Source organism: Dasypus novemcinctus, chromosome 1, assembly GCF_030445035.2.
Source record: "Dasypus novemcinctus isolate mDasNov1 chromosome 1, mDasNov1.1.hap2, whole genome shotgun sequence".
NCBI classification, from domain to species: domain Eukaryota; kingdom Metazoa; phylum Chordata; class Mammalia; order Cingulata; family Dasypodidae; genus Dasypus; species Dasypus novemcinctus.
This window is the reverse complement of record NC_080673.1, coordinates 89,922,788-89,939,056: the sequence shown is the minus strand read 5'-3', so window position 1 is coordinate 89,939,056 and position 16,269 is coordinate 89,922,788. Positions and strand designations below refer to the sequence as shown.

Genomic DNA, 16,269 nt, shown 5'->3' with positions numbered 1-16,269 from the left:
GCCATATGAAAGGGGAGCAGCAAAGTAACAACACAGTACGTCATGTTGCGCTCCTCAACTATGGCACCCCTTTCTTAGTAATTAACTTGCAAGAGAAATGATTTTATGAAATTGGCTGCTCTAAGACCAGTTATGTGGCAGAAGGAAATATTAAAAGCTTTGGGAAAGAAAGATCTGAGACCGAATCCTGCCTTTCTGACATTTATTAATTCGGTGACCAAGCCTCAGCTTCCTCGAATATATAATGGAGACAATACATTTCTTGCAGCGTTATTAGGAGAAAAAGATTTGCAAAGTATTTTTAAGCACAAAATAGGCACTTAATATGTCACTGCTCTTTATCCCCATGCTGGTTTTTTTTTTTTAATGATTTGTATTATTTATTTATTTATCCCCATCCTCCCACCCCTGTTGCTTGAGGTCACTGCCTGCTCTCTGTGTCTGCTCATCTTCTCTTTAGGAGACACTGGAACCGAACCTGGGATCTCCCATGTGGAAGAGAGGTGCTCTATCATCTGAGCCACCTCAGCTCCCTAGTTTGTTGTGTCTCTTATTCTCTTTGTGTCTCTTCTGTTGCATCAGCTCGCCACAATTGCCCACTGCACCAACTCGCCTTCTCCAGGAGGCACTGGGAAATGAAGCCAGGACCTCCCATGTGGTAGGCAGAAGCCCAATCATTTGAGCCACATCCGCTTCCCCCATGCTCTTTTTCATTAATATTTAATGCCAATAAACTTTGAGAAAATTCTGGGTATCATTGCCAAAATTTTAAAACTTACATGAAAATATAAATTTGAAATACATATTGAATTTTGTAATAGACAAACTAATTTTAACTCTGGTTCTCTTATTCATAGCCATAAAAATTAATTTTTCAATCTATTGAAATTGTTTAAATGCACTCTCTTCCAAAATGAATATTTTATAAAACCAGTGTTTACAAATTTATGTCACATAGTTTCAGGATTTAACTATGCTACTGCCTTTTATGAATCTATTTCTACTCAGCCATAATCCCACTCTTGTCAAGATAATAACAGAGATCTCAAATGTACTGGGTCATATGTCCATGTCTATAGCCGAGTTAGCTCAATATACCATAAGATAGATTTAATGGTGTCAGAGTCCAGGTGTATTAACAACAATAAGAATCTAGAATGTATAAGGCATGGGTTGCATAACACAGCAAACGATGCGGAAGAAGATGGACTATGGTTAACAGCACAAATATGAGAGTATTTTCTGATGAATGATAATATAACAAATACACAGTACTAACGCATAGTGTTAATAATAGGAGATATATGGAAAAAATACACCACATGTGTATGCTACGGATCATGGTTAATGGTTGTGGTCTGATTGCGGTCTTTCATAATCCATAACAAATGTTCCACAACAATGTAGGGTGTTGGTGGAGAGGTGAAGTATGGAATTCTGCACATTATGAATGACTGTTTTGTAAGCTCACAGATTCTCTAATTAAAAAGAAAGGAAAAAAATCAGAGTCACTTGAGGCAGGAAGTGGGCATAGCTCAGTGGTTTGAGCACCTGCTTCCCATGTTCCTATTCCCAGGTTCAATACTTGGTACCTCCTAAAAAAAAAAACCCCACAAAAACTCACTTGGGCAGATAACTAGATCCTTAGTTTCTAGAAGTCAGAAACTTTTTTTGTTGTTTGTTTTTTACCTTTAGGAGTTACCAGGAATTGAATCTAGGACCTTGTACATGGGAAGCAGGCAGTCAACTACTGGGTTATACCTGTTCCTGGATCCTTAGTTTCTAACATGTTTCTAAACTACTCGTTCTTACCACCTAATGTGCTGGGAAGTTTTTAAAACTACCTTGCTGATCCTCACCTCCAGAGATGTCAAGGTCACAGTATTTGTGATTTTTAAGCTTTCTCACGTGATTACAACATACGGTTCAAGTTAAGAACCATTATCCTAAACAACTGCACTGTAGCACTGCTACAATGCAGTATAGGAATAATGAAGTGTACAAACATTTAAAAAAAAAGATGTATTGTACAAACATTCTCTCAGGAATTGCCCCAAATATGCCTGCTTTCCTTTCTTTGAATGCCTATTCAACTGAAAAAAGGGTAAAAGAACAGGAAGACAAAAGAAAACCAGAAGGTGCTAGAAAAGTAAGATTCCACTAGAGCTACCTTGAAAATGCAAGAGACTAGCATTTGTTGCAAAATCTGCCATGGTTGGTAAAACTGAAATATCTGTTAAGTTAAAATACTTTCTGGAGTGGAAGACCACGTCAGGAAATAAGTGACCTAGAATTAGGATGTGAATTCTCCCTGAAAGATTGCAGCAGAGGAGATAACGAAAGATAAGAGCCTTTACAGGATACTTCTATTCCTCACAGAGTCCAATCTGAAATCTTACCAATATACATTAACAGAAATAAAAGGGTTGCATGTGTGATAAACACACACTTTTTCAGGAAAGAAGGGACCGAAGGATTGAATCTATTTCTTTAAGCAGTAAGTTTTCTACTTCCTTGGTTAATCAAATAAACATTGGCTTAACAAATGTCTGTCTTAGGATAAAACAAATCAGGGAACTAAAAACAGCACCCACAATAAAAGCACAAAATTATTCATTAATAACATCTTTCATATATTAGTCCATGGCTAGGGATGTGTAGCTAGAAGCAGCCATGGTAAGGCTGGTAAAATGCCTCCTCTGCAGCCACTGAAGTGATAGGTAACTTCCTGGACAAAGTGGCTACTCATTATTCTGAGCTGTTTTGGGGACAGGTCTGAAGAGGAGGATGATCGAAAAGCAAAAGGCTGCCCATCCTGGCTACAGCTTCTTTAGGGTCCTTGTATAAAGACCTAGGCCTAAGAAAAACCCCAGGTGAGAGAAAGGCTCAAACATTTTTTCTCCTGTAGTGCTGAACCATGAACTTAGCTTGTTCCTTTCACGATTTATTGGAAAAACTGAAGCATAATAGGACAGTAACTTGGTCCATGCAGTGCGAGCAATTATCTAGTTACTGTTCTTTGAGCAAATCAGATACCAACTAATATTACACTGTATTTGGGCCAGGAGGGAAGTGCTTGGATAATCTTTCAAAACATTTCTTAAATACATTTTAATCTTCTTTTTAAGAAAATCAACAGCAATTCCAAAACATTTACTGAGTGCCAACTACCTCAAGGAATAATGGTGTCTGTTATGGAGAATATAAAAACTCCTTCCCTCCAGGAGTTATACATATGTACTCTTGTGCCTTCTTGGAAAACTAGTACAATGGTTCTTTCAACATAATAGAGTGGTATTAAAGAATAAATAGAATTCTACTTATTATCAGTTACCCCTAGCAATGGATGCTACTGCTATTGAAAGAATGCTATCTTCTCTTATAATGCTGGTAGGAGTGTATAATAAACAGCCATTGCAAAGAACAATTTGACAATATCTATGAAGATTTCCAACGCACAGGTTTGCAGTCAATTCTCACAGTTCTTCGGGTTTGCCTCGGACAACTAACAAAGCGATGATGGACCAACCCCATTCCCAAAACAAGGAGTATCTTCAACAGCAAGCAAAACAATTCCACTCCTCTGTCCCTTAATAGCTATTTCCTTTCTCAGCCTGAAGCAGTCAGAGGGTGGACATCGTCCCAAATTCCTCAAGATTAAGGAATGAACAAAAATAAAGGGGCAGTGTAACTACTAACTAAAGCAGATTTATTGTTGTAGTTATTATCTTGTGCTGACTGAGAAATGTGTAACATTGATATAAAAGTAATTAAATATAGATATACATGTAAACTATGAACTATAACAGATAGTACAATTATAAAAATGGTCTTTTATCAAGTATAGCAAATGTATCACACTAATGAAAGGTGTTAATAATAGGTGGTATATGGGAACTTTGTATTTTATGCATGATTTTCTTGTAAACTTAAAACCTCTCTAATAAATTTTTTTAATTAAAAAAAGATCCCAATGCAACTGGACCCATGTATCTCTTACAGACATATGCATTCATTGAAAATAGCATAAATGTCTATATAATGGAATAATGATATAGTATGCAGAAGTTTCTTTTTACTGGAATGAAGTATGTATCTTTAAGATACAGTGTTAAGTGAATAGAGCAAAGCATATAACATTGTGTTTTATACTACCATCTGCATTTTTAAAGTAGAAAATAGAATACATATTTTTAATTGTTCACAGATTACCTCTGTAAGGGCACTCTGGTATTCCACAGGAAGGGGTACTGTGTGGCAGAGGGAAGGGGTATATTCCTGTGGCAGTTTAAGATTATTTATGAATTTGGAAAAGAGAGATTATGTTTGTAAACTGGTCTGTTCCTCTGGCATGATACCCTTTGATTGTATTAGATTCAGCTCAGATGCCTTGATTAAATTATGTTCAGATTAGGGCTTTGATTCGACCACCTCATTAGGGCCACTCAGTTTGAGTCCCTGCCCTCTTTGTGGACTATACACTCAATCAAGAAGACACACAGAAGTAGATACACAGGAGAAGATACACAGAGGAATAGAGAGAGCTTCATAGACACAAAAGAGGAGAGAACTTGATGAGAGAGATGAGCCATTCACCTGATAGTTTGCAGCTGAAGAGAAGAGAGCAGCAGAGCCACATGCCACCCTACAGCTGAGATCAGAAGAAGCTGGGCCCACAGAGCCTTAAGAGGAAAGAGGAAGGCTGAACCCTCGTAGACATCTTGCTTCAATACCTGGCAACTACTCCAGGTGAGAATGTAACCTTCATTTGTACTCTTTAGGGTCTTGTAACTGTAAGCTTTTACCCCAAACACATTTCTGATACTTTGCCCCAGCACCCCTTTGGCTAATTCCTTTCTATTGAATGATCTTTTCACTGCATACCTTGTGTACGTTTTAAATTTTGTACCATATACCTATTTTACTTATTTTTTTAATGAAAAAATTATAAAGTTCAAATTAAAATTAAAAAAATTTATATGCCAAAGATAGAATATTGAACGACTGGTTTCAAGAGGATAGGCACACAAGACAATAGATAACCAAATAATATCAAGAGGATAGGCACACAAGACAATAGATAACCAAATAATAGAATTCTGTTCATTTTTGCCAGTGTCAATAAAACTTTGTTGTAACCATTTTAAAGGGCTTTAATGAACGATTTTGATGAAAATAACCTTTTGGATGATTTTTTTTTTTCCTCAAAAATTAAAGTGGCCATTTTTCTATCTGTCTCTTTGCCTGCAAACCATCTGGAAGGTTTCTACAAACAAGTTGAGTCATATTTTGGCTAAGAAAAACTCTATAGCAATTTCTCCATCTCACTTAATAAAAAACTTCTACTGTTAATCACCTTCATTCTCCTCATCAGAGCAGCTCCCTGTTGAGGTCCAGGGAAGGTACAGGCACTTTCACTGAAGAGGTACCATGGTTCTGCTTCTAGCTGGGGTGAATTTGCTTTCTTAAATGAAAACATCAAAAGAAAAAAGAAAAAAAAAGCCGATTAAATATTAAGCAAAAGATGTGAAAAGGCACTTTTCCAAACAAGATACACAAATGGCTAATAAGTACCTGAAAAGATGCTCAACATCATTAGCCACTAGGGAAATGAAAATCAAAACCACAATGAGGTAAAGCATCACATCTAATAGGATGGCTGTTTTTTAAAAAAAACACAACCATACCCACACAGAAAATAACAAATATTGGAGAGGATGTAGATAAATAGGAGCTCCTTGTACATTGTTGGCGGGAATATAAAATGGTGCTGCCAATATGGAAAACAGTCCTGTGGTTCCTCAGAAAGTTGAACATGAAACTACCATATGACTTGACAATTCCACTTCTAAGTGTAAACCCAAAAGAATTGAAAGCAGGGACTCAAACAGATCTGTTTATTCATAAGCAGTATTGTTCACAATAGCCAAGAGGTAGAAATAACCCAAGCATCTATCAACAGATGACTGGCTAAACAAAATGTGGCATATACATACAATGGAATAATATTCAGCCTAAAAAGGAATGCTGTTTGAAATAAACCAGACACGAAAGGACAAATTTTGTCTGATTTCACTTCTATGAAATATGTAGAGTAAGCAAATTCATGGAGACAGAAAGTAGCTAACAGGTTACCAGGGGTTGGGGATAGGGAGGTGGGGAATGCTGAGTTATTGCTTAATGAGTACAAAATTTCTATTTGGGCTGATGGAAAATATTGGCAATGGATGATCGTGATAGTAGCACAATGTTGCGAATAAAATTAATATCAATGAACTGTACACATGAAAGTAGTTAAAATGGGCAAGTTTGTACTTTGGATTGTATATATGTTAACATACTAAAATTTTTAAATAAAAAGGATAAAAGCGTAACCACTAGAAGAAATTGCAATGATATAGAAACATAAGCTCAGAACTGAGATTTATAGCACCATCTTAATAACTTATTTTAAGATACCCTAAATACAGAATACCTTTTCTGATCCCTTAGCTAAAATAGACCCCTCTGACCCCAAGCCACCTTGTCTTATCTTGATGTTCTGTTTTCATTATGTTATGGACACCTAAAGTGATTTTATGTATTTGCTTACATGGTTAATGTCATTCTGTCCCAGTAGCATGTATGCTCCATAAGTATAGTTGTCTTGTGTCTAGAACAGTGTCTGGCAAATATTAGGGTTTTGATAAACATTCATTGGTTTGATCAAATAAAATTATGCAAATGTTACTGTATATTGTGGCAGGATTGAATGAGGGCCAAGTCTTATAAGAGTGATAACACAACTCACAACTAACTTTTCTTAATAAGAAAATCCTCCAGTGCCAAACAAGAAGCATAAATTGAAGTTTTATGGGTTTCAAAGAACACAAAGATCAAAATCATTTAAAAATCCTTAAAAGGTTTTATGATGATGGTAGCATTGAATTAGGTTTTATGGTGAGTTTCAAAAGTGGGGAAGGAGACAGACATTCCAGATGACAGAAACAAACAGAAAAAGATGAGATTGAAACACAATAGAAATAGCAAGTAGCTCAATTTGCCAAGGTCATAAATTATATAGGGAAAAGGGAGAATTACAAATCCAAATGGTAAATTGAAGTCATAATGCAAAGCATACTCAATACCAGGCTTAAAAATTTGAGGTCAACATGGAAGGCAATTTGGCAGCCATGAGAAGTTTTTAGATAGGACTGTGACATGTTTCTGAATGCTTAATCAGGACCTTAAAAATACTGTTGATTATTTAGCAAATCTGTTGTCATAATAAAAACAAGGATTGTTATCCTCAAAATAACCCTGAAAGACTGAGCAGGGAGGATTGTGGGAAGATGGCGATGGACTAAAAGGCACAGCTGAATGCTCTCACAAAAACAACAAAGAAAGAGCCAAAAGCCTGCGTTGGGTGTCAGTAGACCAGGATAGTGCTACACAACTCCCTGGAGGGTGAGGGATAGAGAGACAAAGAATAAGAAACTATAAACATGACTTACCACACCCCTATGGTGGCTGGGAAGGGCTCCCTTACCCCACCCCCAAGATATTAAGCTGAGATAAAACCTGGTTCACTGCAGCTGATTGAGTGGGGAAAAGACACCTTCCTCCCTGTCAGCTGTTTCAAGGGAAAAGGGAGGAGAGTTAAGGGTGTTTTTCTTCAATGAATTCTGCCAACAGAGCCTGCACTGAATGTCTGATCTGGAGATTCCATACAGGAACATAGGAAAACCAAAACTGAAACACCTCCATGAAAAGGTGCACTACTAGCATCATCTGCTGGCCTGTCTGGAAGTTTCAAGGAAAAAAACTCTTCTGCCTCTCTGTATCCAACTACTGGGAGAAAAAATCTGTGTCTCACTAGAGAGTTCCTGGCCTGATTTTGAAAACTTTAGTTGGGAAATTTTAAAGACTGATAATAAGTTGAACCAAATATCAAAGAAGAGCTATAAACAAAAACAAAGACAATAAACCAAAACAACAGGTGAGAGAGAGAGAACCTGACCATCAGGGTAAATTCTCCAACATATTCATATGCCTAGACATCAGCAAAAAGTTACAAGTCATACTAGGAAACAGGAAGAGATGGCCCAGCCAAAAGAACAAAACAAATATCCTGAAGAGACATGAATTTAAGACAATCAGTGATAAACACACAACTCTCCTAAATGACTTCAAAGAATATATAGAAAATATGACTAAAGAAATAAAGGATATTAAAAAGACAATGGGAGAGCATAAAGAACAATCTGAAAGCCTGCAAAGAAAAGTAAGAGATCTTATGGGAAAGAAAGACACGATGGATGAGATTAAAAATACATTAGAGGCACATAGAGCAGATTTGAATTGCCTGAAGACAGAATTAGTGACTTTGAAGACAGAACATCTGAACTGAAAAAGATAGAACAGGAAGAGAAGAGAATGGAAAAAATGGAATAGGATCTCAGGGAATTGAATGACAATGCAAAATGCATTCACATTACTGGTATTACAGAGGAGAAGAGAATGGAAAAGGGGCAGAAAGAATATTTGAGGAAATAATGACCAAAAACTTCCTAACCCTCATGAAGGACATAAATATCAGTATTTAAGGAGGACGATGCACATAATAAATCCAAATAGACCTATCCTGAGACACCTACTATTCAAAGTGATAAATGTCAGAGATAAAGAGAGGATTTTGAAAGCAGCAAGAGAAAAGCAAAGCATCACATATAAGGAAACTCGATGAGGTTAAGTACGGACTTCTCATCAGAAACCATGGCAGAGAGAAGAAAATGGTATGATGTACTTAAGGTACTGAAAGAGAAAAACTGCCAGCCAAGAATTCTGTATCCGGCAAAACTGTCCTTCAAAGATAAAGGTGAGTTAAAAGTCTCCACAGACAGACAAAGACTGATAGAATATGTTACCAAAAAGACACAGGAGATACTAAAGGGGTGCTGCAGCCCAAAAGGAAAAAACAAGGGTGAGAAATTTGGAGAAGATTTAGAAATGACAATTATTAGGAAGGGTAAACTAAAGAATATAAAAAGACAGACAATGGAATGGTATGATAACAGAGCTGAAAGACAAAATGGATGAAGTAATGCCTTTATAGTAATAACACTGAATGTTAATGAATTGAACTCCTCAATCAAAAGACATTGACTGATGATAGAATCAATAAAAAAAAAGAGCCGTCTATATGTTGTCTACAGGAGACCTACCTCAGACATAAGGATACAACCAGGTTAAAAGTGAAAAGTTGGAAAAAGGTATTTCATGCAAACAGTAACCAAAAAAGAGTTGAAGTAGACCAAATAAATGTAAAATAAAAATAATATAGTATAGAAACAAGAATTACTCAGTGCAACTGGCAAATTGTTCCTGTGATCATTATTCTGTAATTTTCTTCATACAAATAAACACTTCTAATTGAGGAGGACTGGAGAAGAGATAAATTTTTGAATACTTCATTTTTCTTTAACCCTTTGTAATTCATTAATTAAAATAATCTATCTAGATCAATAGTGATTTAGCATGACTACTGTTGAACAAGATTTTGAGTTTTTCTGCCTCATAAAATTATGAGTTGCTGAATTGTTATCTGCTGCAATTCATTCCAATAAGATGTGAAGAATTCCCAAATAAGAATCTGATTATCTAGAAAGAATTATGGCCTAAACAGAAATTAAATAACTAAGCCAATAATCTATTTAATTCTTGGAGATTGTTATATCCAATAGTTAGAGCTGTAATATAAAAATTAGAATTGTTATAATTAATTTCTATTATATATGAATTATTATTTATAGTTATAAATGTTGCTATGCTATCTATTTTTTATAATTGATTATATTAAATCTAACCTGGCTTTGTACTCGTTTAAAATTTGTAATTTCTTTCCATCTATTTTTCTATTTATTTTACAATTTTACAATAAAGGACTTTTTAACAGCTAAAAAAAAAAACCATTGATTATACACTTTGGATAGATCATATGGTATGTGAATATATTTCAATAAAACTTCTTAACAAACAAATACATAATTGTGCAAAAATAGCCAGAAATAGCAGCTATGTACAGCAGGGTAAACAGAAGAACTGAGAAGTGAGGAATTTCATTGTTTGTCTGTTTTTTATTATTATTATTGAAATAATGAAGATGCTTTAATAATGATTGAAGTGATGAACACACAACTGTGTGATTATACCAAATACCATTGACTGCACACTTTGGAAAAATTGTATACTTTATTAATGTGTATCAATAAAATTGATTTGTTAAAAAAAAAAAGACTGAACACATGGTCCAACCTAAGTCAATGAGCTAAAAACCTGCTTTTTACAGCCTCATGGATTTCTTTTTTTTTTTTTTTAAGATTTATTTATTTATTTATTTCTCTCCCCTTGCCCTCCCACTCCGGTTGTCTGTTCTCTGTGTCTATTTGCTGCGTCTTCTTTGTCTGCTTCTGTTGTTGTCAGAGGCACCGGGAATCTTTGTTTTTGTTGCATCATCTTGTTGTGTCAGTTCTCCGTGTGTGCGGCACCATTCCTGGGCTGGCTGCACTTTCTTTCGCGCTGAGTGGCTCTCCTTATGGGGCGCACTCCTTGCATGTGGGGCTCCCCTACACGCGGGACACCCCTGTGTGGCAGGGCACTCCTTGTGCGCATCAGCACTGCGCATGGGCCAGCTGCACATGAGTCAAGGAGGCCCGGGGTTTGCACCGCAGACCTCCCATGTGGTAAACGGACACCTTAACCACTGGGCCAAGTCCGCCACCAGCCTCATGGATTTCTAAAATGCATTCAATTTATGAGATCTACATGCCTTATCAGTAGTATCAACACTAAAAAACAAAACAATACTGCAACAGCCATTATAACCATACCAGTACAATCTACCATTTATGCAGAGATTATAAACTGCTAGACATTTTGTAAGCAGTTTATATACCTTATCAAGTTTAATTCTTACCACAACCTAATTTGATTATCCCAATTTCACATTTAGAAATGGAGGCCCAAGGAGGTTAATTAATGTGGGCAAGTTCACCAGTCCTAAGTGGCAATGGTGGGACTGGAAATTAACTGGTCCAAATCAGCAGGTCCCAGGCCTAATCCATTGTTTCCCTGATGACAAGTTCAGGGTAATGAGGGATGAGGCCATAACTGTCTTGGAAAAGGAGAAATGAAAATTTAGAGCATGAGTATTATGTGCCTGGCACTAAGTAAACATTTTCACATAACTCAGTCTTCACAAGTCTGCTATGAAGATGATACGAAGATTTGTTAAAAGAAAGAAGGATGGAAGGCGGGCAGGTAGACAGTATTTATTTTTTAATGAAAGGATTGTTTGGCTTTCCTGTGCATTTAAACCTTATAACATCCATCCAAATCAAGGCAAACATATAGGCTTGTGGAACAGGTTTGACCTCTAATCTGAAAAAAGAGAACTGGCTTACTTGTTGAGAGAGGCAAAACAGACTGATTGCTTGGTGTCTGCAAACAACAATAAACTCACAAATGGCAACCTTCTCCAATATCCTCTCACATAAAAGTGAATGTGAAATAAGAGTGTATTTAAAACAATACCAAGGAATTTGTTTAGGTTGAACTATATGGCATTGCTATTTCATAGGTCAAAATAATTACATATTGGCAGTTTAAGGCTCATGCTAAATATTACATGGGTTTATGAAAGAAGAGGGAACTTCCACCATTATGTTACTGGTCCATTTACATGGCTTCTTATAAGAGCTACTCCAATTCCTCAAGCCTGACTTCCAATCCCTCTTCAGTCAATCGACCTTCACATTTCTAACCTTATTCCCCACAACCCCAAGTAAATCATCATCAGGACTGGCTGAGTCTTCTCTTAGCTACTAAAGTTTATCAAATCCCACCTTTTAATAATGGTGCAAGAGAGCGTTGGGCAGGAATGAGCTTTGATTAACCAGCTCAGAGACCTAGAAGGGCTGTGCTTTAGCTCTGTTCTCTTTTTTTTTTTTTTTTTTTTTTAATTTTTTTATTTTTTATTGACTTTGTAATAATATTACATTAAAAATATATATGTGAGGTCCCATTCAACCCCACCCCCCCACCCCCCCTCTCCCCCCCCCCAACAACACTCGTTCCCATCATCATGACACATCCATTGGATTTGGTAAGTACATCTTTGGGCACCTCTGCACCTCATATACATTGGTTCACATCATGGCCTATACTCTCCTCTATTCCATCATGTAGGCCCTGTGAGGATTTACAATGTCCGGTGATTACCTCTGAAGCACCATCCAGGGCAGCTCCATGTCCCGAAGACGCCTCCACCTCTCATCTCTTCCTGCCTTTCCCCATACCCTTTGTCCATTATGTCCACTTTTCCCAATCCAATGCCACCTCTTCTATGTGGACACTGGATTGGTTGTGTCCATTGCACCTTTATGTCAAGAGGAGGCTCAGATTCCACCTGGATGCTGGATGCAATCCTCCCATTTTCAGTTGTAATCACTCTAGGCTCCATGGTGTGGTGGTTGTCCTTCTTCACCTCCATCTTAGCTGAGTGTGGTAAGTCCAATAAATCAGATTGTAGGTGCTGGAGTCTGTTGAAGCTCAGGATCTGGCTATCACATTGTCAGTCCAGAGATTCAAATCCCCAGCTCTGTTCTCTTTAACACATGGAATTCTGAAGTGGTCCAAGAAAAGCATGGGCTCTGGTCTCAGGAATTGAACAGACTTGAGTTCTAAACCCAAATCAGTCGCACACTCACTGTAGGGCAGAGAAGAGTTAATCATCTCTTTGAGACTCAGTTTCCTCAACTATAAAATAACAATTATAAAGCATTCCTGTCCAGATTAGAAGGAGGACTTATGAAATAAGCTATGTGGGGATTGCCAGGAAATGCTTGCTTTGACAAATCAAACATTTACCTGTGCACTAGACATGGTCCAACACTGATTTCTTAGGACAATCCTACATGCTTTGCCTGTATTCTTTGGCCCAACAGAGATGATCTTTTCCAAACAAGGCCAATTAGGTTTCTTTACATCCCTAATATATTATCAATCCTTGATCCTGGTTTTAATACACCTGGTGACCTCCTCCGTGAGTAACAGGGAGCCCCAGCAGTCTTGGGACTGCTGATCAACAAAAGCCCAGCTCACAGAATTGATCTTCAGGGAAGATTCAAGCAGCAGGGAAGCGTCTATCAGCATTATTTAACATCCTCTGGGGAATGCAAATTCTAGCTTGCTATCAAGTGACATTGCATAGGAAGTGCACTGGCCACATGAACCTAGCCCGTGGGTCATACTGTCCTTTGGCATTATATCCCTGACTTTTCTCCATAGGTCATGTCTTTGGTATAGGACCTTGGTTTGTCCTTAAAGTACTACTACAAAATGTATCTGGCTCTACTGAACAATAATTAGACACTGCCTTTCTTCTCAGATAACAAGAATTCTCTGAAATTCTTATGCTTTTTCTTTTGCCCTGAATGCCAGCAAGCCTTGAACACTTCTGCTGCTTAATCTCAGCATTCTGTTGTACTCATGGCTAACATTTCAGAGGACCTGGCATTATTCCGTTGCTGCCACTCGTGAAGTAAACTCCCAACCCTCTTGTCAATCCAACTATCAGGTCTCAAGTTTTCTAACTCTTCATAGTCTTCCCACTATGTAGTGATTTTCCTTTCAGAGTTACTATAATGCCTATATTCCAGCCATTGAGTATCTGGTCTGCTGTATGACGTCCTACCTATATTTCTTCCATGCATACTTTGTCTTCCTGAATGGACTGAGACTCAGATAGATTGAAGTCTTTACAGAGGGTCTGTTCAACAACAGCAGGAACATTGCCTTCCCCTTCTTTGTCTTCTCACTTGTCTCAAGTATAATGGTATAATGTCAGGAATGCCCTGGTCATTTAACGATTCCTACTTGGCTTCACTTCACCCAAAGACAGCCTGCAGGCACACAGTTGCTGAAGACCAAGGCATCTACAAGTCTTTTTGCTAGGAAAAATATTAAGTACATTGAGGCACACTCTTAGTTCCCTGAGTAAAAACTTAATACCATCTTCAAAAGACAATTAAACTGTCAGTCGACCAGGATAGTGGTGTAAATTATTCCAAGGTGCTATTCCCCCACACAATCTTTGAATAACTATTAAAAAACTGGCAGAGGGAACTGGCTGTGGATCAATCAGCTGGGCTCCTGTCTACCATATGGGAGGCCCTGGGTTCACGTGCTGGGGCCTCCTTGTGCAGGCAGGCTCACCTGCACACTGTGGAGAGCTGAGGGCCCGGGTGCCGCGGGGTGCTGACTCAGCAAGGTGATGCAACAAAAGGGAGCCGAGCAAAAAACACAGAAGAACGCGCAGCAAACGGACACAGAGAGCAGACGCAAGCAAGCCACAAGGGCAGGGAGGGGAAATAAATAAAAAATAAAAATACAGACACAGAGGAACGTACAGTGGATGGACACAAGGAGCAGACAGCATGCAAAAAGCCACAAGGGGGGGATAAAAAAATAAAATTAAAAATTAAAAAAAAAACAACCAGAACTGGCAGAGCCATCTTCCTTAAAACTCTGGAAAACAGTTATAGGGTTGTAGTAACTGAGCGAGTATTGAATCAAGACAATGGAGCTTTAAAAAATGTCAGGAAAAGTTTGTCGTACCTTGCTGGCCCCCTCTTTACCCTTTATCCAGTGTGGTGTGGGACCAGGTTGTACTCCCATTGTGGGTCCCTAGCCCTGTACCAGAGGGAGCCGACCAACCCCTACGCACATGCTGTGGGGCCTACATATCAGCACCAAACTATCAAGCGGCAGCCTGAAAGACTGAACCATGGAACTCATCTCTGGAATACATAAAAATCATTCTCCAGGATAGACCATATATTAAATCACAAAACAAGTCTGAATACACTTGAAAATATTGAACTGACACAGTGTATCCTCTCTGGCCACAAAGAATGAAGGTAGAAATCAATCACAGAGGGAGAATTGGAAAATTTACAAATATGAAGATTTAAACAACGCACTCTTAAACAATCAATGGGTAAAAGCAGAAGTCACAAGAGAAATTAGGAAATATCTTGAGGCAAATGAAAACAAAAAACACAACATACCAAAGCAGCAAAGGCAGTACTGAGGAAATTTACAGTTATAAATGCTTACATGAAAAAAAAGAAGTGCTCAAATCAAAATCCTAACTTCACAACTGCAGGAGCTAGAGAGAGAAGAGCAAACTAAACCCAAAGCAAACAAAAGGAAGGAAATAACAAAGATTAGAGCAGAGATAAATGAAATAGAGAAAAAAACACATTAGAAAGAATCAACAAAACAAAAAGTCGATTCTTTGAAAAGTTCAATACAATCAACTAACCTTTAGCTATACTGACAAAGAAAAAAAGAGAGGTTACAAATAAAAAATGAAAGGAGGGACCTTACTACTGATGCCAAAGAAATGAACAAGATTGTAAGAGGATTATACACAATTGCCAAAAGATGGAAGCAATCCAAAAGTCCATCAACTGAAATTAGAATATTATTCAGCCATAAAAAGGAATAAAGTTCTGATACATGTGACAACAGGGATGGACCTTGAAAGACACCGTGTTGAATGAAATAACCCAGACACAAAAGGACAAATATAGTATGATCTCACTGGTATGAAATAATAAGAATATGTAAGTTCACAGAGTCCAAATCTAGAACACAGGTTACCAGGGGGTAGGGTATGGGTAAAGGAATGGGAGTTAATGCTTAATGGGTATAGAGTGTCTGTTTAGGGTAATGAAAAAGCTCTGGTAATGGATGGTGATGATGGTAGCACAAAATTGTGAATATAATTAACACCATTAAATTATGTATTTGGGTGTTTTTTAAAAGGGGAAATTCAAGGTTGTATATGTTAGTAGAGTATAAATTTAAAAAACAAACACAGGTTGCACAACACAGTGAACATGTAATTATTATAATTGTTTGATCAACTGTAACAAAGGAACCATACTAATGCAACTTGTTAATATTAGGAAAAAAATGCGTGACATGGGGTGCATAGGAACTCTAATTTCTGCATGTTTTTTCTGTAAACCTACAACTTCTCACAATGGGAATTTTGGTATATACAGTTAGAATTATACTAACTAAACTTGCTAACTATGTGCAAGTGCATGCATGTTTTTTTGTTTGTATTTTTTTAAATTTGTTTTTGTATTATATGTTGTTTTATAGGCCAACTTTTCCCCTTTAGTAATATATAGTGTATTTTTTGGTCAATATTCAGAA

General features: G+C 37.4%; 1 protein-coding gene across 7 annotated transcripts in view; it reads right to left on the bottom strand.

Moving 5' to 3' along the window:
* The window catches only part of ELOVL6 (ELOVL fatty acid elongase 6), a 140,254-nt gene that overhangs the window by 102,021 nt on the left and 21,964 nt on the right, over window positions 1-16,269 (bottom strand). For 2 of the 7 annotated variants that reach the window (XM_071215093.1, XM_012518674.4), the window contains one exon: window positions 5,357-5,464. The exons of the other annotated variants lie outside the window; for them this stretch is intronic. The gene's annotated coding sequence lies outside the window, so the exon portion shown is untranslated. The remainder of the gene's footprint in view (window positions 1-5,356; window positions 5,465-16,269) is intronic. 7 annotated transcript variants of the gene reach the window in all.